We start from the raw sequence: 24423 nt of genomic DNA on the forward strand, positions 1-24423 counted from the left end.
GGCAAAGCGCCTGCCTGGTAAGCGCAAGGTCGTGAGTTCGGTTCCTGGTACCGGAGAAAAACCAAAAAAAAAAAAAAAATGTCATGTGTGTGCAGTGTGTCATTTTCTGAAGAGGTCTTGCATCTTCCTGGTTCTGGCATGGGGCAGTTGGAACAGACCACAGCATGGAACCAGCCCTTCTTTCCAGGGTTCAGCTTACCCTATCACATGGGACAGACACCTTCTCTTGCTCCAAACTGATGCTCATGTTTACTGCAGATCAAATGAGGGAAGGATCCTAAGTGTTAGGAATTTTATCTAGAAAAGTATGGCTAACAAGTCTTTGTAAGTGAACTTTTAAGAGGTCAATTCCAACAAGACAATGATAGCTAAGGTTTTTGGGCCCTGATCAGGGGCCAGGTCCTGAGCTCAGTAATTCCCACCTACGGTGCCATCGAATTCAATCCTCGCTAGCAATCTCGCCGCTCACCCGATAAGGCCAAGAAGAGTGATTATGTAATTTTCCAATGCCTCCCAGCAAGCAGGGGCACAGCTGGAATCTGCAGCCCAGGCATTCAGGACCCAGAACCCACATCTGTCTCCACACCTTGCACATCTCCACGCCTGACACTGAACTCTGTGGACGTGATCCCAGCAGACCCCTGCTGGAAGCCCAAAATGGAAATGGAAGATCCTGGGCATCCATGGGGCTCTTGGGAGACACCAGACCCTTGGTCCATTCACACAGGTTCACTCATTAAATCCTTCCAGCAATTCTGTTTGGTGGCCATTATTCTACCCCTTGTATAGATTAGGGTGTAAAGGCTCACGGAAGCAAAGCAGCCTCTCCAAGGTCAAATAGCAGAACAGCCGTAGGTGATGGGAGGAGGCAAAAAATGGGAGGAGTTGTGAAATCATAGAACAAAGCTGCCACAGCCAGAGTCCAACCCGCCCATTTACATTTAGCAAGTTGCCTGAAGCCAGACCATGACCTTTGTTCTATGATTTCACAACTTTCTCAGCACTGCAGCCTGGGTCTCCAAAGCCCCGCATTCTCAGCTTGATGCTCTTTCTTTTCCAGATGTGGGGGTGGGGGTGAGAACCATAGATAAACGGAGCACATTTTCCCAAAGTGTCTGCACTGCTCAGTGACGAGGAGCATAGTGAGAGTAGAATGTGCCATTTATTTTAAAAGATAGAACCTAAAGCTGTAAAAGAATCTCCACCCCCAAGCCCAGACTTTCAGGAACACACAGCCCTCCCCCTCGCTAATATTTGGGTAATGCTGAGTGACTTCCCAATGCCCGGGCAGATTCCACACCAGCAACTGAGGCCCATGAGGCCCTGGTCTGTGGTACAAAGAGTCTACAGCAGCCGGCAGCCTCCAGAATTCACCTGTGGCCCCCTGGAAAGCCAAGCCCAGGGGATTCTGGGAAGGCCACACTGGCCCTCCAGCCAGGTCAGTGCTTTGGCCTGATATCCCAAATGGCGCAGGCCCGACACTCAGGTCCTCCAAAGAAGGGGTGCATTGGGCAGGACAGGGATGGGGCCGTCAGCTGCTGTCACCCACCCTGTAATTTCCTGGACTTTTATCCATTTTCCCCTCAATTATGTGCTGCTCAAAATGGTTCTTTTCAGCTTCCTCACGGGCTCTTGCCTGCTCACGCCTTCTTTGTGTCTCAGGTAATTGCTGGTGACCTTTTCTAAGTGTACTAATTAAATGTGCCAATTTAATATCATATTTAAGACAAGACGCCCCACAATTTTCCAGCTGGATACATATTCCCCTGCCCAGCGCGGCTCTAGACTCTGTGGGGAACTGGGTTTCCCGGGCTTCTTCTGCAAACAGGGCTCCTCTCTTTATCAGCTGAGGCTCCCAGCACCAACTGAGGTCAATCCATGGGGCTCAGCTCCAATCCAGAGCTCCAAGGAGCAGCCACTGGTAGCAGGGGCACTCCTGGCTTGGTGGCCCTGGGGTGCATATGCTTCACACAAGGTTTGTCTGAGAAACACAGAGCCTGCCTTGTGTCCCAACCCACACAATGCCAAGAGCACTTAAAAAATTGTGACAAAATGCACATCACATGAAATCCACCATTTTAACTAAAGCAAATAAATCTGTGGCTGTTCGCACATTTACAATTGTGTGTAACCATTAGTACCAACTAGCTCCAGAACATTTGTATCACCCCAAAAGAGACCTCCGTAGTCACAACAGTGACTCCGGAGTCACCCCCCAATTCCTTCCTCCCCAGCCCCCAGCAATCACTAATTCACTTTCTGTCTATGGATTTGCCTATTCTGGACATTTTATATAAACAAAACTGGCCTTTTGTGTTTGGGTTCTTTCACTTAATATCATATTTCCAGGCTCTTCCATTTTATTGCAGGTATTAAACATCACTCCTTTTTTCCCCCATGGTACTGGGGAGGAAACCCATGGCCTCACTCATGCTAGGCAAGTGCTCTACCACTGAGCTGCAGCCCAGCACTGTGCTTCCTTTTAACAGCTGAGTAATAATGCTGTGGCTAGAACGCATCCTGTTTATCCACTGAGCAGTCCATAAACCTTTGGGTTGTTCTCACCTTTGGCTATTGTGAATGATGTCAGTAGGCACACCTGTGTACAAATTTTGGTTTGAACACTCATTTTTAATTCTCTGAGATACATATTGAGGAGCAGAGCTACAGGGTCACATGGTAATTCTATGTTGAACTTAGGGAAGAATTCACAGCCGTTGTACTGTGTTATAATCCCACCAGCAATGGGGGAGGCCTGGAGCTCTTCCTAGTGGTAAGAGACACAACAGCTTACAGCACTGGGGCACCCTTGACGATGGCATGACAGGGGCAGGTGGGCATCCATACCAGATCCTGCCTGCGAGCCCTCAGCCTGACTGTCAGCTGCCAATCTCTGTGATTCCTTGCCTGAGGGGTTCTGGCCGTCATACACAGGACAGGCCTGAAGGTCAGACAATGCCCAGTGCTCAGTGAGCAGCTACAGGGCGATGATGGATAACAATGACCAGTTGGGAATAAAAGCCCCAGTTTGCTTACTTCTTAAGGGGACAATTTAGAGGCAGTGTTCCACTCTGACTCACGGACCTCCCCAGTGGGGTTAACCTCCAGGTGTCCACAGGGGTGCCTTGGTTGATGCTATGATTTGAACATGTCTACCACAAGTTCTGTGTTGGAAACTTCATCTCCAAGTTCATATGTTGGTGGCATTTGGAGGCAAGGCCTTTGGGAGGGAATCAGAATTGATGAGGCCATGCGGGCGGGGTCCCGTGATGGCCTTAGCAGCTTTATAAGAGAGACCCGAGCTGGCAGCTGGTACCATCTCACCCGGTGAGGCCCTCATCATGTTACTATGCAGCGTGAAGGTCCTTGCAGATGCTGGTGCCATGCTCTTGGACTTTCCAGCCTCCAAAACCATAAACTAAGTAAAGTTCAGTTCTTTATAAATTACCAGTCTGTGGCATCCTGCTTTAGCAACAGGAAACAGGCGAAGACTAGGGATGACACATCTCTATGACGTCCTCCCCTTCCCTGTCCTGCATTCGCCTCCCGCCTCTCTGTGCTTCCTGGGGTCTCCTCCCCAGGCAAACTGCCTGGCCCTCAGGCTGCATCACAAGCCTTACTTCTGGGGAACCCAAGTACGACTAAGACAGTGCATTAGAAGTACCCAGGGAGTGCTAGGAGGGAGCTGAGAATGGGAACCTTTAGGCAGCAGCCCCCACTGGCCCTTCAGGGGACACTGACGCACACCAGGAGTGGATGTCCTGGTGCTGGTTTAGAGCAGGGGGATATTCAAATATTTAACAATGGGCACAGTACAGGCATCAACCAATCAGGAAGGATGCTGGCCATAAACAACCAGACCGGTGAGCACAGCCCGTAAGTCAGCCTGGTTTATGGCTCCCATTTTAGATGCAGAGAAAAGCTCCTCCAGTCCCAAGATGATTTAAGGGCTCAGTCTCAGGGCTCCCAGCTCAATCAGTGCAGCCGGAGGATTGTCTGTATTTGGTGTCCCCACCTCCATCATGGGGGGAGGTGTCACCACTGGGCTATCCCTGCCACTGTGTGCCAATGAGTCCAGGCTGGGGCCCAGCCTGACCTCCTGGGTGGGAAGCAGGCTAGTAATGAGCTTAAATCATTCTATGCTTGTAGCAGCATTATTCACAATAGCTAAGAGGGGTAAGCAGCCCATGTGTCTATCGGTAGATGGATGGATGGATGGATGGATGGATGGACGGACGGGTGGATGGATGGGTAAACCAAATGTAGCATATGCATCCAATGGAATATTACTTAGTTCTAAAAGGGAAGAAACTTCTGATACCTGCTGCAACATGGGTGAACCCTGAAGACAACTATGCTAAGTGAAATAAGCCCGTCACAGAAAGACAAATACTGTATCTTCTCCCTTTTACGAGTCAAGTAAAAGTACCTAGAGTACCTACAGTAGTAAAATTTATAGAGACAAAGTAGGATGGTGGTTGCCAGGATCTGGGGGAAGGTGGAGTGCAGATTTATTGTTTAATGAGTACACAGTTTCAGTTTTCAAGATAAAGAGAGTGCTAGAGATTGGTTACATAATAGTGTGAAGGTACTTAATGCTACTAAGCTGTACACTTAAAATTAATTGAGACAATAAATTTTGTGTATTTTCCACAGTTAAAAAAAAAAATTAAAAACAAAACAAAGCAGGTTATACCCAAGGCCCTAGTGGTCTAGCCCAAGATAATATATCCTGCTGCATCTCCTGGGCTCCCTAAGCTCATGCTCCTCTGGGCCCAAGGGCCTTCTTTCTGTTCCTGAATAAGCCAGGCTGGTGGCTGCCACAGGGCCTTTGACCAGGTTGTGTTTCTGTGGGGGATGTTCCATCGCTACATCACCGTACCCAGCGGCCTCCATACTCCTCTCCCAGGCCAACCCTTACCATCTTTGAGAGGCCTTCCTGAAATACAAGCTCAGCCACATAGAGCCTGGCCACTCTCTATCTCCACACTCCAAGATACCGTCTTCACAGCTCTTCCTTTCTGAACCAATCCATTCATTCACTTGACTTGCTGACCGCTCACCCCAACCCTCGTCTGCCACACAAGCACGGGCTCCGCAGGAGTGCAGGGCTGGCCTGTCACATTCCTGGTAGTGTCCCTAAGCCTAGCAGAGCTGTTGGCACGCCAGAGGTACTCAGTGGATAAAAGAATGAATCTGGTACCTGCTAGAGGTTTTGGAAAGGACAGCCCCCAAAAGCTGTGTGGATCTCTGAGCCACAGCAACTGCAGCAAGTGTAGCAAGTTAACCCCTAACTGTATAATGGACATGAGGCAGCACGCTAAACCCCACACATCCAAACCAGCCACGCTTGGTTTGATGAAATCAGTCAGGCACTGGCTGGGGGTCCAGGCTCTGAATAGTTGGCCCTGTGTTCTCTCCTAGCTAGGACTGTGTCTTCTCTCTTAGCAGCTGAGTATCCTATCCTTGGGTGCAAGAACCCTGTCCTGGGACAGTGTGCCCTGTCCTGGGGGACAGGGGACAGTGAAGGTGGGGGTCAGCTCAGCAGACTGCAGAGGTTACTGGGAGGTGCAGGGCCAGGGACACATCCTCCTCTGAGGCCACAGCTTCTCAGCAGCCAGCCACATCTGTCTTCCAGGCGAGGGGCAGACAATCATGCCTTCCCTGCAGCCCTGCTGAGCCTCGCTGATGGCTGAGATGACTGTTATTACTATTATTGTTGTTATCTGCACTGGGGGCGAGGGCCAGGATTGGTGTGCCAGGCCATTCCCGGTGTTTCGCTGGCACTGCAAGCTAAGCAGCACAACAGGAAAGAAGGTTCTGATGCTTCAGTGCGGCAAAGAATGGAAAATGTGTGCCAGGCCATTCCCGGAGAGCTGCTAGACAGGGGGGCAGCCAGGAAGTCAGGCAGGACAGGGGTGGGTTGAGCAGCCTTTTATTTTTTCTGAATTGGAGAAGGATAAAAATCTATGTGTGTTCTAAAACAGAGAGGACTGCAGAATGCACAAGGGGGGAGAAAGGACATTGTGCTTCCACCTGGCAGCAGCATCTTCTTAAAGCACGGACCCCCCCCCCCCACGGTCCCCACAGCACTGAAACTGACCCCTTTCCAATGGGATCCAATGCTCTTCCCAATGCGTGAGCACAGCCCCCAGCCCAGGCTGCTGCCACCTCCTGCACATTCCCATACCCACGCTGTCGCTGCTCCTTCCACTAGGAAGCCCTAGCTCCTTCCCTCCCACCAAGCTCCAGCCACCCTCAGTGTCTGCTCCACGAGTGTCTCCTGGCAGAGGCTCTCTCTTCTCCCACACCTCTGCATGCACGCCAGAGCCATCGGGCCTTAAAGGGCTGCAGCTCCGGGACGTGCTTGTCACCCTCCCTTCTCTTCTCCACCTCTCCTCCATAGACAACTGCTCCTCCAGGGGCCATGGAGCTAGGCAGTCCTTTCGCTTGCCCACACAGACATTACTAATCAATCACAGCACCCTTTTCCATGGAATTTATAGTCAACTTCAGAGCCCTTCCCAACACTGAGCTCCACGCAGCTGCTACCATCAATTCTAAAGACATGTGAAAGCAAACCGCTTCCAATCTGACCTAAAAGGACTTTTACCAGCTGTGATCTACTGTCCCTCTCATCCAGGGGCCAAGGATCTAGTGCCCTGTCCTTCCAGGCAGTTAGGAGGGAAGGAATCGGCTGGAGTCAGCAAGCTCAGAAGCAGGGACCAGTTATGGCTGAAAAGAGGATGAAACAGACCAAGCCCCTCCTCACCTTGCCGAGGAGGAGCCCAGCCCTGCTGTGAGGCAGCTGTCTGGATGGACCCGAGCTGAGGAGAGGTAGACAGCAGTTCCCAACCCAAACTCCAAGGCTGTGGGTTATGCCCAGAACTTCTGAGACGCTCAACTCCCCAATGCTATCAGGCTGCTACAACCCCAGCCGGGGGAGAAGCCTACCCTCCCCCTGGCCTGCCCTTAGTCTCTGCCACTGAGGGGCTCCTCCCCTTTCCCCGTCCCCTGGGGTGGCCCCAGCAGGGTGGCCTTGGAGCCTGTGTCTCATTTGTCTCTCCTCTCGGATCAGACAGGCCAGTTAAGTGCCTTGATTCCTGAGGCTCATCTCATTTGTCTTAAGTTCCCTCTCTGCTCTCCTGCTTCCGGTCTGCTCCTTCCCGATAATCCCCTCAGGTTCTGAACTTGGTTTGACCTCAGAGGAGCTTTTGTGGGGAGTGGGGTTAGCGGGAAGGCTCTGCACCTACCTATCGGACAGAAATCAGCAGGGCAGTGACATCTGATGCTGGTCCCTCTCCCTTGGCAGGAAAGTGGCCTCCCATCCCTCCTCGCTGACAGACACCCTGCAGAATACCCTGCCCCAGGTAAAGTGTCCCTGTCCCTCAAACCCTCTGCACACCTGCAACCCTGCCCACTTAGAGCAGATGCATGTGCTGTCAGTGGGAAGGGCACCAGCATTCACTCCCCTGTGTGCAGGCCCTGTGCCAAGGGTGCCATCCACTCATGTGTCATTTATTTCTCCTAATGACCTTACACAGAAGGGTTGACATCCTGCTCTCTAGGTGAGGAAACTGAGGCTCAGAGACGTAAAGTAACCTCCCCAAGGTCACACAGCTGAATCTGTCTGGCTCCATTCCATTCATGATTCTTCTCACAGAGCCTTTTATCCAAGCCTGAAACCCAGCAGCAGAACACAGCTGTCTTCCCAGCCCTCCCGCAGAGGCTGAGCCCCAGCAGAGCCTCCGGCTGGCTCTGGACTCTGGGCCAAAGGTGAACATCCTTGAGTGTGGGGAGGTCTCCCCGCATCACCTGGCTTCCCACAGCCTCCTTGTCACCTGCCCTGGAGAGTGGCTACCTCTCCCGAGAGTCACACAGAGGAAGTGAAATACACATGCATGTTTTTAAGTTAAACAGCCCAGGAGGAAAGGTCAGACGTTGAGCACCAACATTTGAGGGAACGGGCCCTGACCCTTGGGAACCCAGAGCTCTTCTGCTGCTGGTCCAGCACAGCAGATAAAAGTCATCACCTGCTGAGGTCTGCAGGCCTCTGCATACTCCAAGTCCCCATAACCTTTGAGTCACAGAGAGGTTAAGTCACTTGCCCTAAGTCACACAGCTAGTCACGGCAAAGCAGGGTGTTCGCTGAATCTCCTAGGAGTCTTTCATTCATTCCTTCCACAAACCTAGCAGGTCACATCGCAGGGGGCAGACCCACAACTTCCGCTGTGCCACATACTTCACTCCCACAGGCATGCAGGAGAGACACTAAAAGAAAGTCTGTTTGCAGACTGAATGCCCAGGGGACTGCTCCTACCCCTCACCTGAGTCCCAGACAGTGCGCTTAAGGCAAGCGCTCCTTGGCGTCCCAGGGCAGGGGGTTGAGGGTTTGGGACACAGAGTCAAAGGACACAGGAGATGCTCTGGGAGAGAATTATATGCCTTGCTCTCTCCAACCTGCCATGCGACCCCGGGTGAGTCACGCATCTCACTGTGCTCCCCTTTCCCTCTGACAACAGAAGCGGGCTGGAGTCAATGGCCAATGCATAGTGTCTTTGGGAAGAACCAAAAGCACCCACGGAAAGTGGGTTGAGGCTCCCAGGCCCGTGCCAGCCCCCGAGGCATAGTCTGCCCAGTGGCAAGTAGACAGCCACCCAGCTAAGCAGCTGGCAGGTGGCCAATCTGACATTCGAATTGGTCCCCCCAGGTTTCCCGTATGTTGCTGTTTCTTCTACGCCACACTGAAGTCACATCCAGTTAGCAACAGCTACAGTATCGGAGCTCTGTGGACCACACACACCCCAAACAGGTGCCCAGCACCGTGGACAGGACACGGGGTTCACAGGGTGGCTAAGACACTCGGGGAATAGGCTGCCACAGAGCCAGCAGCCAAGGTCCGTGGGAGACCAGACACTTTCCTCTGCCCAGAAACAGCAGCCTGAGCATGAAATGGCCGTGAATAAAAGGACTGTAGAATGTGTGGTCTGACCTTCCTGAGTCCTTGCCGCAGCTCCCAGGCCCACGGGGAGCCGAAGTCCTTTCTCAGGGCCCAGAGAGCCGAGCGGTAGTTACCAGATTGAATAACAGTGATAATAGTAGGGTGGGTGTTTTTTCCCCTCTCCTGAAACTTTTCAATTCATTGAACTGTTCAATTAATTTTACAAAAGGAAATGTGGAAAAATGACGGCAAATTGAACTTGACATTATCATTAAAATAAACAGAGCACTGCAGGCCGTTAAAGGCTAGCAAAGAGATAATCTAAACACTTCCAGGCTCATGCTGGCTCCTTCCTGCTCAGAGTGACCCTCACATTGCCCTCCTGCCCTGAGTTCCAGGACAAAGTCACGTGTCATAGTTCCCGCAGCTCAAGGACAAGGCTGTACCCCTGAGTCCCTTCATTGCATGCAGTGCCCTGGATGAGCCTGAGGGGAAGGGCAAGTGCAGCCTCCAGGTGGGCAGCGCCCGGCCAGAGGACAACGCTCCACTACCTGGTTGTTGCTGCATCCAGGTCATTCTTCTGTCTCCAGGCCTCCTTCTGGTGCAGGGAAGGGTAGGAGCATTTCAGCCCTGGCTGTGCACAATTGACACCTGTAGCATTTTTGAAATTTCAGACACTGGGCTGTGGCCCAGATCAAGTACATCAGAACCTCTGGAGAACATCCAGATTTAAAATGGGAAAGACCCACCCAAGGGTTCCAATGCTGGATGATTTCTGGGTCTCTTCAGTCTTTAGGACTAAGCCAAGAAACTGCACTGTGGAATGACCTCCCATCTGCTGGCACGCGGGAGTCACCTGGGTCCCACACCTCCCAGGTGTGACTCGCTGGCCTGGGGTCCAGCCAGGGACCTTTCCAATGGACCCTGCCAAGTTTTAAACCTTCAGGTGCTCTTAGTACCCAGCAAGGCTGGAAGCCACCGCCTTAAGTGATGGCTTCACATGACCAGCAGTGAAGCCAGCTTCCCAAAGAGCCTCTACACCTTCCTGTATGTGGGTCCCCCACAACACTGGTCAGGGGGCAAGTACTTTCAGCTTAGACCAATGTATAGGAAAGGCAAATATATGTCTGCTGCCCTTGCTACATTCAGAATTTTCTAAATCCCATTGTAAAAAGAAGAGAGAAACGTTAATTCATGGCTCTGAAGCAATGATACTTGACCTGATTTCATATTAGCATGATCTAGGGAGCTTCTAAATTAAGGCTGCCCAGGCCCTATACGCTAAGAAACCTGTGTTAATTAACTGGTCCCCTGCAGGGCCTGGGCACTGGTATTTTCTTAAATTCCCTGAGTGATTCCAACATGGGGGCTCAGTTAAGAATCCCAAAGTCACAGCTGTGATTCTTCGACTCGAGTCTACATCGGAGGGATGAGAGGAGCGTGTTTACAGGGCAGAGTTGTGGTCCTGACTAGCTCCCAGGGGACGCCGCCGAGCTTTTGAATACCCCAGTGGGCTGCAGCTTCAGGGGCCCAGGCCCTAGCTATTTAAAATTCTCCATGAAGGTAACTTGGCTTTAGGAAAGCTGGGCCTGACAGTCTCACTTTGGAATCTCATTGCCTCCTGCACCTCCTCTGTACTCCCCTCAAGCCAGAGACCCAGCTGGGCTTCTTGTCACCTTTTGACAGCAGGAAAAGAAACTAAGGTGCAAGCAGAAGGCAGGTGCGAAAGACACCTTCCCCTGCCCAGCCTCCCCCCTTGAAGGAGGCCAGAAAAGGGCCTTCAGAAATCACTTTCTCTTTGAGGACACTCATAATTACCCACAATGATCACAGCACCATCCATTTCGCCCTAAAATTAATACATCATGTTGAGAATGATATCGCACTAATTTATCACAAGATTTATGAAACTTGCACTTTTTCTAATGAGATTTATGCAAATGCTGTTCTTGCCACTGTTTGTGTTTTTAAAAGTTTTGAGGGGGAAGTGAGGGTCCAGCGCGGTAGGCAGAGGTTGCCCCTGACTTGGGAGTGCCACAGCACTTCCTGTCCCAGGGGAACCTTCAGCCTGGCATCTTCCCCAGACACAGCTCTCCTGCCCTGCACCAGGTCCCCTTGCTGGGCTCAGCTGGGAGAGCCTGGGCTTCTCCTCTGACCGGAGGCCTTCCAGGCACTCAGTCACTGAGAACAGCTGCAGATGACAGCGTCCTGCTAGGCAGGGTGGTGACAGGAGGGAGCCAGGGAGGCACCCAGGACACAGAACACAAGGCGGTGTTCCCTCTATCTACATGAGTCTGGCAGTGCTCTGAACTGGGCTCCAAACTTGTGTACCCTAGTCCTGGCCTTGCCACCATTTATCAAGCACCTACTATACACCAGATCCTCTGTTAAGCACTTTTTATGCACAGTCTTGTTTAATATCTACCTCAAACATTCTCACACTTAAACAAGGAGACTGAGTATCAGAGAGGTGTAGCAGCTTGCCCGAAGTCATACAGCTAGGAAGAAGTGGAGTCAGGATTCAAACCCAGGAGCATCTAACTCTGAAGACAATGTTCTTGGCAAGCCTCTTCTTCTCACAGGGGTTTAGTAATGCTCCACATATCCAAAGGCCACATCCCACACACTCAATTATCCAGAACATGGATTAAAGGCAGGAAACTAGCCCTAAAGGCATTTGAGTAGCTAAAATTCTTAGCACAAAATATGTGCACCACATTTCAAGCCCATTAGGAGAAAGAGGTATGGTCAGGTCCGTATTTGGTGCCTGCTTACTTTTACTTTATGTAGGATTATAACGAGGTAAGTGTTTTGCTGTTTTCCATTCAGAGGAATCCTAAGCAGGTATGTGGACGATTATAGGAAGCACACAAAAGGGAAAGATCAAAAATCCCCTCAAAAACTGGGAACATAACATAATTTCAGTCCCTTCCTGTCAGTGACCGTGCTTCGTGATGGAACGATGCTCAGGGCAATGGGCTCTGTGATGTGCCAGGAAGAGGCTGCATGATGAGTCACCCCTATATACGCAGGCAGGTACATATATAATCAATCTTATGAATATTCCATGCAAGTCATTATAATTAAAAAAAGATTTTGTGCTTAAAGGAATGCTTCCCGAAGTGTATTTCACGAATCATTAATTCCTTGGGAGGCTAACGGGTACTCCATGAAAAAGCATTCCTTGGTCAAAAAGATGTAGGAAATGTTAAATTTGAAAAAGAATGTGGACCAGCTTCTTTCCTACAGGACCTCTCAGAGCCTTTACTACACTCAGGTGCACTGGGGAAGCCGCACAAAAGGTGGAGAAGGTTCAGCTTTCCCCAGATTGATCTGGTCAAGAAACTCCTTCTTTCAAGAACACCTCAAAGGACATCGCTGGCCAAGGAGATAGGAATTGGGAAGGCACTGGGCCAGGAGCTTTGCAGGCTATTTTTAAGGTGTATCTTTTCTTTGCGGGGGTGGTGAGTGGATGGGTGGGTGGATGAATAGATAGAGAGACGGGTGGATGAATGGATGGGTACAGGGATGGTTGGGTGGGTGGATAGGTGGATGGGTAGAGGGAGGGGGTGGACGGATGAGTGGATGGATGGGTAGCTGGGTGGGTAGCTGGGTGGATGGGTAGAAGGATGGATGGATAGGTGAACAGGTACATGGGAGGATCAAGTGAACAAAGGTGTAAAGAAACAAGAACAGACGCTCTTCTCATCAAAAGGGAATCTCAGCATTTCTGCAGTGGAAAGACATGGCAGGGTCTTGGCCCATCCCCCAAATGATTTCTGCCCATCTCCCTGACAGGCATCATGCAGTTATCCCGGCTTCACGACTCGGGAACCTGGGCTTCCCAAGCTGGTGGCAGGTGAAGGCTCGCTGGAGCTGCTTCTCACGTAGGCTCAGCCCTGAGCACCTGGCGTGGTCATCATGATAGCTCTAAATGCATGCCTGATGCCCAACCCTAAGAGGTTCTGTGCTGGTGATAGATCCCGGGCCCTCCCCCCGCCCTGCCGCTCCACACACAGCGGGCGGTCCACGGGCCATGCACTCTCCTAACGGGGTGCCAGGTTCCACTCTCGACCCGTCTGTGCAGCCCCTCTGAAGTGCCTCACCTCACTCGCCTCGTTCCTGCCTCAAGAGGCTGCAAAAGGCCCAGGCTGGAAAACCCCAGAGGGCATTTCATCAGCCCACTACATCCCAAAGAGGCTTTAGACCCCTTCAGTCATAGCTCCTCTGTGCTGAATCCCACCAAGCCGTCGATCCTCTGGTCTGCGTCTCCCAGCTGACTTCAAGTGTTCTGAGAGCAGTTACTGTGACCCTTTTCATGCTGTATCCTGAGATTCCAGCACTGCCTGGCAAAGACAGGCCCTCAGTTCAATTCCTGGTACAAAAAAAAAAAAAAAAAGACTAGGAAAATGAATGACCTTGGACAAGTTATTTTGCCTCTGTTTACCTCAGTTTCCTCATTTGACCATATCTACCTCACAAGCTTGTTAGAATTAAAAAGTGTCTGATGCATACATCCGTATTCAGTAAATGTTGGTTACGAATATCATCTCCCAAGTCATTCATAAAGATGTCATGGTTGCTGTTCCTGGCCAGGCCCTGGCTGTCCTTAATGAGTCTCATTCATGCATCCTTGGCTCAGTCATCGACTCTTGGACAGCTTGGAAAGGTGCTTGGCCTCTTTGGGCCTCTGTGATACAATGAGCTTCCAATTCACCAACGAATCCCCTCGTTTTTCACTCTCCTGCTCGGTCATTCAGTTCTCAATTAACATTTATGGAGGATCTTTCATGTGGCCTCAGTATGTGTGCCAGGCACAAAACCAGACAGTGAGAATCAATAAAGTCATAATGCCAATAGCACAAAAAAATGCCTGCTCTCAAATAGGCCACAGTATAAATGGTCTTGATTTCTGATTCTGACAATATGATATAGCTAACTGGAGCAAGACCAAAGCTGGAAATAACTAAGAATACCAGATAAAATATTCTTAAACTTATTGAGCAGATAAATGAGTTGAGGAAAAATAAGGAATATGGGGGCCAAATATTAAATGAAGGAAAAAACCCAGAGAGGTTGGACGTACTTAGCCAGGTCAGCCTGAGTTTTCACGTTACAGCCCCTAGGGCTCCCCCAAATAGAGAAAAGGCCCAGTGCAAACTCATACTTCTCAGGGTAGAGAACCTAGTATAAAACACTCCTGTCCAAGGAGGGATCCCAAAGAAGCATACATGTGTTGTAAGTCTGAACTAGAAATAAATCAAGGCCCCTATACAAACAAGGAGTCTAAAAAGAAAAGAAAAATCATCTCCATGGAGACAAGAAGTGCCCGTAAGTACTTAACAGAAACACACATAAATTCTCTCTGGAGGAATTCACCTGTATCTCAGGTCTCCCCACTCACTACCTGTAGCTCACAGTCAAAATTCACACACACAATAGGAAACCGTGAAAAGAAGCCTAGAGAAAAATAGCCCAATCAGGCCCCAAATGCTTACAAGTGGAATTATCAGGGGGTAGGATATAAAATCTGTTTACTATTGGTTCAGTAACTAAAAGAGAGGCTTGCAAATCTGAGTAAAAAGCAGGGCAGTTTTTAAAGGGATCAAATGGAGCGCCTAGAATTCACAATACCATAATCAGAATTTCAGTTGTATTGCTCTTATAGAAGAGTACAGATGGTCAAAAAGAGAATTAGTGAAGTGAAAGATAAAATTGAAGAAATTATCCAGAATGCAGCCCGGAATGTCAGAGATGGAAAATATAACAGAGATGAAGACATACTAAGCAGTGTGAAGGACAAAATTAAAAGTTCTACATTAAACTGAGATTTCAGAAGCAGAAGCAACATTTGAAGAGGTAATGGCTATAAGTGCTCCAAAATAGATTTAAGAAAAAAAAAAAAAAAAACAAACACCTCCACAGATTCATGAAAACTAACAAATCCATGTAGAAGAGACTCATACCTAAAAAGGTTATAGCAAAATTGCAGAGCACCAAAGAAAAATGCAGTATCTTAAAAGCAATCAGAGAAGAAAAACAGATTACCTTCAAGGAACAAGCATTGCAACTACGAGCTGATCTCCATGACAAGCACGGATAGCAAGGTCACTAAACTGAAATCTGCAATGTACTGACAGAAAGTAAATGCCAACCCAGAATTCTGCATTAAGCAGAAATGTCGTTCTATTACAGGAATGAAAGACAGACATGTTCTGACTGTTTAGCTGGGCTTTTCAGAAATAAACAAAGCTACCAGTTCAGTGCAGCTTAGGGTCAGGTAAGAACCAGAGAAGAACAAAGCAGTTCAGCAAGGACTACAGCAAAGTACGGGACACCTCTGTCCCATCTCAACAGGCAGCTCTCTGGGCTCCAGTTGATTGTCGCCAGATACTATCAACAAAAACAGGAAATCTCTGTTTTGATGGAAAGTTTTCTAAGGTTTAGGTGTTGGTCAACAATCAGATGTTTAAAGAAACTCGGGTAGGCCACACACAAGTTCCTCAGTGGCTCCCTGGCACATGACTGGCTCAAGGAGACTGACTTTCTGGGTGGATCTGGAGAAGGCAGGTCGCAGTGGTAGTGCCGCACTAGGAGAGGCTGGGCAGCTGAGCCCAGCACCGCAGGAGCCCAGCCCTGGCAGACAGCCCTTGGTCCTGGTAGAAGAGTTCCTGGCATTTTCTCCGAGAACCGAACCCAACCCAGAACAGCCTGTACTCAGGAAGCATGCCAGGCCACAGTCCCTCTGTCTGGGGTGTCCTCTGCTTCCTCTCCCAGCAAGTGCCTGGTTCTCTCCTGGGGTGGAGGAAGCCTTTCCTCAACCGCCATGCTTAGTCACATGACATGACTGTGATCCATCTCCCACTCCCCTGGGACCTGGCCCTGACCCACGGCATGGAGGTGGCACCCATGGGCAGCTGAGGTTCTGGGAAAGGTAGAGAGAGAGACAGGGCCCATGGCCTGGGGAAGACAGATACCTCCACATTATGTATGCAACAACTCTACCCCCCATGCTCACTCTGCAAGGCTACATTATGCAGGCCCTCTGGGTTGGATGCATAAGTGATCATAAAGAGCATTAATAAGCAGAGAAGGAGAAGAAAGCAGGCTGCTTTTACGCATGGGGAGGGAGCAGGAGAGGGGTAAGGAGCACACCCACCAGGCTGAGGGTGTTGAGCCATCTCTCAAGGGCTCACGAGGGCAGTCCAGGCAAAGGGGGACTGCGGCGGCCAAGACCACCATCAGCATGCGTACAATCGGGTGGACAGAGCTGGATAATGATTACATCAGGGACTGCTTCTTTACAGAGGTGACCAGGGCCACGTAGAGGAGAGATGTGAGTGGCCAGAGCCCCACTAATGACAACCACTCTTTTCAAACTTATTTCTAAAATTGATTTTATTGTATTAAATATTACTTTCCATCATTTGAAATTCAAAAGGTACAACCTTCCACCCAGCCCTTACCTCACAGGATCCTCTGTTTGCAGTTTCTTATGTATCTTTCCAGAGATAGGTTTATGTTATGCATATATAAGGAAATATGTGTGCATGTGTGTATATATACATAAATTTCTCTCTCTCTTTTAATACAAGTGGCAACCCTCTGCCCTGCACTGGGCTGTACCTCTGAGAGTAGATTTTAGAGACCCAGGAACGATAAATGAAGCCGGACTTGGAGGAAGAGTTTGGAGGGTGAGGCAGGTGAGCAGATCCTTCCAGGCAAGGGGATGATGACTAGGCACACCTTGGGAAGGGGCTGCTTCTGTCAACAGGGAAGGCACAGAGCACATGCCTTGCCCAGTGTCACAGCTCCCCCACCCCAAGGCCAATCTGTTCCCAGTGTGGTAGACTGAAGGGTACAAAGCCCAGCATCCTTGACCATGTCAGATCATCCTCCTCAGAGATCCCCAAAGGACCAGTCAAGACCTTTATAGCAACAGCCTCCCATTCTACCCATCCTTCTGACCGATCCTGCTCGCTTCCTCCTGCACCCCAAAACCTCCTGCATGCACATTCCTGCCTCAGGGAGTCTCTGGAGCGCCTGGTCCAGGACTGTGCAAACTGGTGCCAGGGTGTTGAGGCAGACACACCAGGTTCACGTACAGCTACCCCTCACCACACTGACTATGGCACTTGACTATGCCTGGACCTGTTTTCTAGGTATAAGAAGAGGACTGTGTCACTTTTCCTACTGTGCTGGCGGCAGGTGTAAGAGGAGGCCATGAGGAAAACCTTGGGAGACAAGGAGGCCATTTAAAGTCACTTCACCTGCAGGGGAACTCGTGCCACAAACCCCACCCCAATCCTCGCCTGCTACCTCTGCTCCAGGCTGCCCCACACTGATCCCCAGTCCATCTCAGGACCCATCGCAGCCGAAGCCCACCTCCTCCAGGGAGTCCCAAAGAATACACACCTCCTCTTCCCCTGCACTTGGGTCCCCTGCAAACAATCTGTTAATTCAGTGATTCACACCACAGCCTCCCGAGACACGGAGAAGGGGCCTTGTATCTCTGCAAACAGAGGGCCTGAGGAAGCAGACCCCAAAGGGGGAGTTCACTGGAAACTTTGTGCTTAGTGCCATGTTTGCCTGCCTCTTCACTCCTTCCCCATTCGGTACATGTTTAGGGGCCTCCCCCAGCAGCAGGAGATGGGTGGGCCCTGTCTTTAAGGAGCTTAGGGTCCAATGGGCCTGTCTGCGAGATCTACGCAGGCTCTTCATTCTACTCTATAATACAATCATATTTATTTTAATATAAATTTTTTCCTCCATCCTATCATCTGATAAAACTAGTCTTCCAGGAAGATAAGTTGGGCTTTTCTGTAGCTTCCTGGGTGTGAGCTTGCTTCAAGTGCTCCAGATTGAGACGCTGGTCCACATGGCTTTGCCACAGCTCAGAGCATCCTGAGGATAGGACATCAGCCTAGGGCTCGGACTCCCTGCCACTCCTGACTACCTTAACAGCAGGCCAGTGTGCCTATGGGCAGCCATGCCCACCCTCCCTCACCACCACTCTGCCTGCACAACCTTCATTTGTAAGCTGGATGTGGTGGCGCAACCTGTAATCCTAGCACTTGGGAGCCTGAGGCAGGAGGGTCACTGCTAGTTTGATGCCAGCCTGGGCTACACAGTGAATTCAAGGCCACCTTGGACTACATAGCGAGACTCTGTCTCAAAACACACACACACACACACACACACACACACACACACACACACACAAAACCAAAACAACTTCCATTTGTTCAGACAGCCAGTGGGGGACCCATGGCTCCAGAGGCAGAACCGTCTCCACCTTCACAACTGAACTATGGCTGGGCTGAAGTGATTGAGCAACTCCCCCACCATTTGGCTGATTCTGACCAGTGAAACAATCTCCCCCATCCTGACTCTGGCCAATGAGGCAACTGGGCAGGTTCGGGGGAGCAGGTGGGAATGTCTGTTCAAACAGAGAAGAGGCTTTGGGGCCCTCCCCTGCTCCTCCCTGGAATGTCTAGGGGGTACCTACTAATGTGGCATCCTGAGGACAAAAGGTCAACACAGGAAGGATGGCAAAAGGGAGAAGGGACTCAGGTCCCTGATGCTGTCATTCACCCAGTGAACCAAATCCAGCTGCCACCAACCTGGAGACCTCTTTTTAAAGAAAAACATACATCCCAAGGTACACCACGGCCAGCTAGCTTCTGAACTTGCACCTAAGTACATTCCGAACAACTCGGCTCATCAGTGTGTGTGAACTTTCATGTTACAGAAAGGAAATGGGCTGGGCATGGTGGTGCACACACGTCGTCCTAGCACTTGAGAGGTTGAGGCAGCTGCTGCATAGTGAGTTCAAGGCCAGTATGAACTACATAGTAAGACCCTGTCTCAAAAAAGGGAGAGAACTCCCATTTCACAGACAAGGAGTCTACTGATGCACATATGAGAAGGTGAACACCTACTCTTAGAACCTAGCAGAAGCGTCCTTTACAGAATGTATGCTCTAGAAACCTACAGCAGGTGGTACACTTCACGGACAAAATGTTAGACACGGCCCTTTTAAGGTCAGAATCAAGACAAGGATGCCCACTGTTGCTGATGTTCACAGATGACACACTAGGGTGATCAGAAGTTGTGCCCCAGGTGGCAGAGCAGAACCAGGCTCTGATCTCCAGCCCCCCTGTGCTCTGCTGAAGGAGCTGCAGGCTGGCACCCGCTGAGCACCACACAAGCCTGGAGCCTGCGGAAGGCTTGGCCAGCAGCAGGCCTGCCCCACACTGGCCAGGTCCTCTGTGTCTAGAAGGGACAGTGCTGAGAGCCTCCTGCTTGCTATCTGCTCTTTCCCCGCTCCCCTGAGAGATGGAGGATGAGAAAGAAAGAGACTTGGCAGGTGTCTTGCAAGCACCTCGTCCCCGTCTGCTTATCTGCGTCCCTGCCACCTCGCCACGGCAAATTGCTTGTTGATAAATGAGGCTATTTAAGAGCGAATGATGCTGGCATTACAGTTATTAATGAGGACGACGTGGAGAGACGTCTAAGAGCAGCTTGACTCTTCCTGTATCCTCCCACCTGCGAGTACTGGGGCTGCTGGACCCGAGCCCTGGCCCTCACCTCAGGGAAAGGCCTTGGGTCGCTGTGGTCATGGGACAGCAGGGGGTTCCGAAACTGTGACAGCCACAGGAGCACTCTAGAGCACAACAAGAGCAATACAGCAGGAGCACAACAACTGCACCGTCCCTGTGAGCTGAATCAGTGAGGATGGAAGAATGTGCATATGCGGGGGTAAGCATTTGCATGCATGCGTGTTCGTGTTGTGTATATGTATATGCAGAACGCTGAACACGGAAGCACAGAAAATGTGTGCATGTACGTCCACCAAGTGTCCAGGCCTCAGTGTCCTCACCTATAAAAGGTGCTTGACCTCAGCCCTGAGAGGGTCACAGCAGCCATCCACATAAAGGGTTCACCCCAGGGGTGGTTCCCGGTCAAGTGGACAATGTTCCCCTCTTTCCATCACCATGATTATTAAGGTAAATTCCCCCAGGGGAACACGTGCAGGGGAGAAAGTGCCAGAGTAGGAAAGGTGGTACCTGCCTAGGGTCATGAAGGACACTGGACACCGAGCACAGGGACAGAGCAAAGAGACGAGCCGATTGAGGAACAGGGCTGAGATCCAGCTGGGACACACTGCCACAGCCACTCATTGCCAAAATACTAAAACATGACATGCGGATGGATAAAGAGCTGCCGTCCCAATCTCCCCACACTGTGCCCCGGCTGGCTGCCCTAGGAGCTCAGCCCTCCCCAGCAGGGTGCCTGTAGGACTCACTCCAGCTATGGCCAGCTTGGTAGGTCCCACGCTGCACCGGGAAGTGTGCGTGCTGACATGCAGGCTGAGAGTGCTTTCAGAGCCTGAGCATTCACGGTGCGTCAGGGCAGGAGCTGAGTGCGAAGGCCACCCCACATGGTAGGAGCTCCCACCCTGGGACAGCCCTGTGGGCATGTGGGTGCCTGCTGAGATGAGAGTGATGCCAGGGCCCTGCCCCTGTCCCCATCAACATCAGCATGGGTACCGAACAGCATGTCCATATCTTCTGCAAAGCTCTACTCAATGTTGTGTGTACCAAGGCCTGTATAACCGCGTCCTGCTTGAGCAAAGCTGCCTGTGTAGATGAATGGGCATGCTTTCTATTGCCGGGAAAACACTTCTGTGTGGCTCCCTTTTGGATTTAACTGTCAGAAAACTTAGGGCCACACACAACACCCCAAGGATCATCATCTGCTCAACTCAGGCACCTGATCCTTTTGCTTCCTCCAGATCCACATGTAGTTCATCCTCCTGTGTCTCCAGTCACCCTGAGCTTTGCCTGCTAAGACCAGCAGGTCACTTTGGGGAAACAGATCTGAAATCAACAAGCAGCCCAGTGGCATAGGCAACACCCCCGACCCCTGCACCTGCCCAGCAGCTCAGCCCCTCTGAGGTCCTGAGCGCCAGGACTCACTCATTGTATCCCTCTGGGCTGGAGGAGGCAGCCTCTCTCTGTGGGGTATGATGTCCTGTAGTCAGCTGGCCCCCAGGACCTAGGACACAGAAGCTCCCGGAAGGGCCAGAAACTCCTGACATCAACCTCAAAAGGCCCTGTGGTGCAGAGAAGAGAGCGGTCTCTCTCTTGGTGTTGGGGTCTGGGCAGATGCAGAGGATAGACCTGCAAAGGATTCTGGGATCCGGATCGTTTCTGTTGGAGACCCTTACTTTGGAGGTTCAGAAGCAGAGGAAACAGAAAAATGCAAAGGGGGAAGGAAGAGGAGGGCAAAAGCAGAAGGGAAGGAGGGAAAAGAGAACAGGGGGAGGTTTGCAGTGGCACTCATGCCGGGGTGTCCCATGGCTGCTGGACAGGAGGCTACAGGCATAGGGAATATACAGAATGGGGACAGCCAGGATGTGACCTGTCCTTATTTCAAAGGCCCCCTCTTATCAAGCTCCTGCTCCTCTGAGAGGGAGTGCAGAAAGAGAACCTCCACTCACATGGCTCCCTGGGCCAGGCTGTTGCAGGGAAGGATACCTAGGTGCTCCAGCTGCCACTCAGCACCCAGCTGACCTAATAAAGCTCAGATGTCACACAGGTCTGGCGCAGGCAAGAGGACCCCCACCTAGTGCCAGGCTCAGACTGCCCCCCAAATGTCCCATCACAGCTGCTTCCCAGGGTTTCTAGCGCTTGGCTCAGGGTAGACATGTAGAGAAACAGACCCGAGAGTTGGCCCCACTGGCCCTGTACCCAGTGCTCCACCTTCAGTTTTTGAAGGTCTTATGGTTTAGGCGGAGGCTGACCAGACCATGTGCTCAATGGCATCCAAGCACTGATGATCCTGGTTTATCCAACCTGTACTCCAAGAAGAGGTGCCATCTGGATACTCCCTTGAGCCCATTCCCTGCTCTGGAGCCACACGGGCCCTTCTGTACCCCCAAAGTGCACCCCTCCCCTCTCTGTCTCCTTACTCTCAAGGATGGTTGAGAGTGAGCAGCTGGCTACCTACCAGTGACAGCTTCAGGTGAGAACCAAGTTATAGCCTTCAACCCCACCTCATCCTGGCTGCCCTAAAGCTTAGGGACAGAGACCTCTGTCCCCTAACCTCAACCCCAGTCCAGGTCCCACGCTGGGGGTGTTTGCAGAACCAACTTTGCATGCCCACTCGGTACCCAAAGCCACCTGCCATGTCTGCAACAGAAATCCATCTTCCCAGTGGGAGGGAGGGCTCTAGAAGGCTTCCCTACCTGCCTGGCTCCAAAAGCCAGAAGCAGGCACCACCACTGATTCTGCCGTCTTCCTTACACATCCCCTCAACAACCCGCCATCAGCAAGTGCTGTGCAGTCTACCCCCATCTACCCCATCCACATCCTCCTTCCCAGGCCAGCTGCACTGCCACCACTGGCTTCCTCCAGAGTCCCTGTGCTCATCCCCACCCATCAGCCCAGAGTGCTAACTCACCCTTTCCCTTCAGTGCAGCCACTTGTCTCTAAAAGGACAGGTAGGTTAAACTTCCCTCCTGTCTGTGCCTCTGCCACTCTGCCTCCTCACTGGGATTGCTTCTATATCCTCACGTCCAAGTGGCCCCGCCAGTCCCAGTTTAAAGGCCACCTCTTTCCTGGAGCCATCCCAGCTGCTCAGCCCAGAACAAGCTTTTAGAGCAATATGGGTCTCACCCCTGGTGGCAAAGGGTTGCTATGGGTCTCACTTGCTCATAAGACTGTCAGACTAAGGGGAACAGTATCTGTGTCTCACCACTCTCCACCCAGCACTGCCCAGCACGCTGCAGGATTTCCTAAATGCTTGCTGAATACCATGCTGCAGAAATGCCATGACACAACCAGGGAGCTGTGACAGTATGTCAAGGCATATAGGCGCTACAGGCAGGAGAGGGGATGGTGGGTGTGTGGAGTCTGCTGTGGGAGGCTGCACAAAGCTCAAGGAGAGCTGGGCTGAGTGTGGTAGCACATGTCACTAACCCCAGCATGTGGGAGGCTGAGGCAGGAGGACTGGAAGTTTGAAGCCAACCTGGAGTACACAGTGAGTTCAAGGCCAACCTGTACTACACAGCAAGACCCTGTCTCAAAAAGTCAAACAAAAAAGGAGATACAGAAGAGCAGTGGCTCTTGGGAGCTCATTCAAGGTCAAGGTTAAAGCAGTCCAGTGTTGTGAATGCTCTGTCAGGACTTTCTCCCCCAGAGCTCTTGGGAAACATTCCCACACTGGAGGATTTACAAAGGCAGGGTGTCCAGCTCCCAGGGGAGAAAGTGGGTGAAGTGGATACAAGAAGAGGGGTGGGAGGAGCAGTGTGGAGGTGCTGGCCACGGCCATGTGCATGGTGAGACTGCACAAGCATTTGCTTTATGCTATTTCTTTGACTCACATGCACAGGTCCTATGCACTCTTCTTTCTCCCTTTTTAAAAAAACTTTTAAAAAATATTTTTATTAGTACATATTTGCAGTACACAGCAATTCTATTCCTCGTGGGGAGTGGGCTCATGCACTTAACACCTCTCAATTATTTTTACTTCCCCTCCCCCTCCCTTTTCATCTCTAGGTCCCCTTCCCATTGCAAGGATCTATCTCCCTGTTCCTTATCTTTTATTTTGCTCTTTAAATTATTTATACTTGGGGTTTTTCATATAAGGGAAACCATGTTCTATGGGACATATTTCATAACTGAAATGAAAAGTAAAAAGTAAGAAGTCTTAAACAGAAGCAAAGGGCACAAGCCCAAGCAGACTAATCCTCTCCAAGCTGCCTGGTGTTCCCATCTCTGTCCCCGCAGCCCAGTCACTAGACGGCCATTGGTACCCAGCGGATCTGTTCTGGCCCCAAATCTTTTCAGAGAACCCTACGGATCAAGTCAGAGCAGGAACACATCTTCCCCTTTTCTTAGCCTCCCACCCTTCCACCTGCTTTGTGATTTTGTACATATCCCTTCCCCGCTCTGGGCCCTGGAATCTTTAACACTGCAAGGAGGGGGCTGGACCAGAGACATGGAAAGTTCCTTCCAGGCATAACTGTCAAATTCTCCCAAATTGCCCACTCGATATTGCAGACTGGTAGATGAGCAAAGAACAAAGATGCAAGTCCCATGTGTATATATCTGTGCACACACGTGTACATAGTGTCTGTGCCCTGCATTAAAGTCACCTAACACCAGCATCCTGCATCTTTCACATGGGTGGTAGTGCTGGTCCCTCTGCGAGTCTGTGCAGGGTTACACCCAGGTCTCAGCAAACAAGCACCAAATGTCGAAGGCTGCCTGAGGGGTGAGAGCACCGCTTGAACAATCAGAAGGGTGAGGGCCTCAGAAACCATTACAAACTTGTGCTCATCCCAAGGAGTGGAAACTGGGACCAGAGAGGACAGCCAACCTATCCAGTCTGCACAGTAGGATGGAAATGAGCCACTACTAACCCAGACCCCTCAAACTGAAGGCGGATGTTCCTCCTACCCACTCCATCCAGGC

General features: G+C 50.9%; 1 protein-coding gene across 7 annotated transcripts in view; it reads right to left on the reverse strand.

Moving 5' to 3' along the window:
• The window catches only part of Cdh23 (cadherin-related 23), a gene marked incomplete at its 5' end in the record, with an annotated part of 360927 nt that overhangs the window by 267526 nt on the left and 68978 nt on the right, over positions 1-24423 (reverse strand).

Source organism: Chinchilla lanigera, unplaced genomic scaffold (genome assembly GCF_000276665.1).
Source record: "Chinchilla lanigera isolate Chin_1 unplaced genomic scaffold, ChiLan1.0 scaffold00036, whole genome shotgun sequence".
Taxonomy (NCBI): domain Eukaryota; kingdom Metazoa; phylum Chordata; class Mammalia; order Rodentia; family Chinchillidae; genus Chinchilla; species Chinchilla lanigera.